At 42.1% G+C, this 3,221-nt stretch overlaps 1 pseudogene; it reads left to right on the forward strand.

Moving 5' to 3' along the window:
* The window catches only part of LOC132012834 (small ribosomal subunit protein uS2B-like), an 899-nt pseudogene extending 295 nt beyond the window's left edge, over positions 1–604 (forward strand).
* The last annotated feature ends 2,617 nt before the right edge of the window (positions 605–3,221 follow it).

Here is a 3,221-nt window from a genome sequence, read left to right on the forward strand (position 1 = left end):
TGCTGCTGCTGCTGCTGCTGCTGCTGCTGCTGCTGCTGCTGCTGCTGCTGGAACCACTCCTATAGCTGGAAGCTTCACTAACCAGATCCAGGCAGCCTTCTGGAAGCCCAGACTTCGAGTGGTTACTGATCCCAGGGCTGATCACCAGCCTCTCTCAGAGGCATCTAATGTCAACCTTCCTACCACCACTCTGTCACACGGACTCTCTCCCCTGAGCTATAAGGACATTGCCATCCCTTGCAACAAAGGAGCTCACTCAGTGCGTCTTGTGCCGTAGATAATGACTGGGAAGTTCTGCGCATGCGTGGCACCATTTCCCATGATCACCCGTGGGAGTCTGTGCCTGAGGAGATTGAAAAGGATAAGCCGGCCTGCTGAAACGACTATGACCAAGGAAGAATTTCAGGGTGAATGGACTGCTCCAGCTCCTGGATTCACTGCTACTCTGCCTGAGGCCGCAGACTGGTCTGAAAGCGAGCAGGGGCCCTCCGTGCCTGGTCAGCAGCTCCCTCCCGGGGACTGGAGACCTCAGCCGGCCACTGAAGACTGGTCCGCAGCTCCCACTGCTCCGGCCACTGGATGGGTAGGAACAACCACTGAGTAGTCTTTTTTTTTTTTTTTTTTTTTTAAGATTTTATTTATTTATTTGACAGACAGAGATCACAAGCAGGCAAAGAGGCAGACAGAGAGAGGGGGAAGCAAGCTCCCTGCTGAGCAGAGAGTCCGTCCCAGGACCCTGAGATCATGACCTGAGCCGAAGGCAGAGGCTTAACCCACTGAGCCACCCTGGTGCCCCACCACTCAGTGGTCTTAAGTGCTCTTTCACAGCAAACAAAGGGGATAAAAGGTTAACAGAAAATAAACAGATTCTAAAAGTTAAAAAAAAAAAAATCAAAGGCTTTGGAAAATATTCTGGCAATTCCTCACAGTGTTAAAGTAACCATGACCCAGCAATTCTGATAGATATATATCAAGATAACGGATAAAATACATCCGTACGAAAACATGTACACAAATATTCACAGCAGCATTATCCATGATAGCAAAAAAGTGGAAACAATTCAAATGTCAACTAACTTATGGATAAACAAAAGCAGAATATACATACAATGTGGAAGACCCTTGAAAATATTATGCTAAGTTAAGGGAAACAGCCACAAAGTATGGTTCTATTTATATGGTATGTCCAAAATAGGCAAATCTACAGACAGGAAGTAGATTACAGGCACACCTCAGAAATATTGCAGGTTTTATTCCAGATCACTGCAATAAAGTGACTATCACAATAAAGCTAATCAAATAAATTATTTAGTTTTCCAGTGCATGTAAAAATTGTTTACACTAAAAAAAAATTGTTTACTCTACACTAGTAGTCTATTATGGGTACAGTAGTATTGTATCTTAAAAACAATGTACATATCTTAATTTTAAAATATTTTATTGCAGGGTGCCCGAGTGGCTTAAACGCCCGAGTCGTTTAAGCACCTGCCTTTGGCTCAGGTCATGATCCCAGAGTCCTGGGACTGAGCCCCCCATCCGGCTCCCTGCTCAGTGGGGAGTCTGCTTTTCCCTCTGCCTGCTGCCCTGCCTGCTTGTGTTCTCTCTCACTTTCTCCGACAAATAAATAAAATTTAAAAAAATAAAAATTTAAGGGGATCCTGGGTGGCTCAGTCACTAAGCGTCTGCCTTCAGCTCAGGTCATGATCCCAGGGTCCTGAGATCCAGCCCGGCATCAGGCTTCCTGCTCAGTGGGAAGCCTGCTTCTCCCTCTCCCACTCCCCCTGCTTGTGTTCCTTCTCTTACTCTCTCTCTGTCTGTGTCAAATAAATAAATAAAATCTTTTTAAAAATAAATAAATAGGGGCGCCTGGGTGGCTCAGTGGGTTAAAGCCTCTGCCTTCCGCTCAGGTCATGATCCCAGGGTCCTGGGATCGAGCCCCACATCGGGCTCTCTGCTCGGCGGAGAGCCTGCTTCTCAATCTCTTTCTGCCTGCCTCTCTGCCTACTTGTGATCTCTGTCTGTCAAATAAATAAATAAATAAACCTTTAAATAAATAAGTAAGTAAGTAAGTAAGTTTTAAAATAAATAAATAAGAAACATTGATTCACTGAGTTTTGTAGACCTCCTAAATGTTGACACATTTCATTATAAAATATTTAACAATCATATTATTTTCACAGACTCATCACAAAATATCTTCAATAATAGTCATTATTTTTAGACTTATCAGAAAAAAACTTTTATTCATCACTGTCGAATTCACAATGATGAATATAAGTTTCCCGAAATGGTAATTTTTGCATAAAACCTCAGATTTTTGTCATTTACAACAAATACTGGCAATTGTTTTGTTAGACTTATTTGTTCATTTTTTTTGAGAAAATATCTGCTACATGTCTAATGATTATTGGCCTGCCATTTGTTCTATCACTTAGAAACAGTGCTCCTTTTATTTAAAGTGGCTAAATCAACTTGTAACTCAATCTTTTATGTACTTTTCCTGGAGATAGCCATCTTATGGAGAATAAATAGCTGCATTTCTTTATATAGAATATTTTTTAAATGTTATTCAAGCACTGACATTTAATAAAATTAGTGTTTTTGTGCCCTACTGCTGCTATAACAAATTTCCACAAACTTCATGGCTTACAAGAACACAGTTTATCATTTTACAGCTCTGGAAATCAGAAGTCAAGGTGTTGCAGTGCTACATTCTTTCTGGAGGCTTGAGGGGAGAATTCCTTTTATTACCTCTTTTAGTTTCTGGAGGCCACCTGCGTTTTTTGGTTTATGACCCCTTCCTTCATCTCCAAGGCCTGATGGATATTTAGCAACTACCTTCTCACCCCTACCCACTTCCCTCTCCCTCTCCTCCTCACCTTCTGCTGTGGCCACATCTGCTTCTCTGACTCTGACCCTTCTGTCTCCCTTCTCTAAAAACCCTTGTGATGACACTGAACTATCTAGGTTATTCAGGATAACCACCTTATCTCAAGATCCTTAATCACAGGAAATAAAGCTTTGCTTGACCTTTAAAAAAAAAAAAAGATCCTTAATCACACCTACAAAATCTTATTTACCTATATGTAAGGTAACATATTCACATATTTCAGGGAGTGAGAAGTGGACATGTTGGGACACCTGGGTGGCTCAGGTGGTTAAGCATCTGCCTTCAGCTTAGGTCATGATTCCAGGGTCCTGGGATGGAGTCCCACATCGGG

This window comes from Mustela nigripes, chromosome 3 (assembly GCF_022355385.1).
Source record: "Mustela nigripes isolate SB6536 chromosome 3, MUSNIG.SB6536, whole genome shotgun sequence".
NCBI lineage: Eukaryota > Metazoa > Chordata > Mammalia > Carnivora > Mustelidae > Mustela > Mustela nigripes.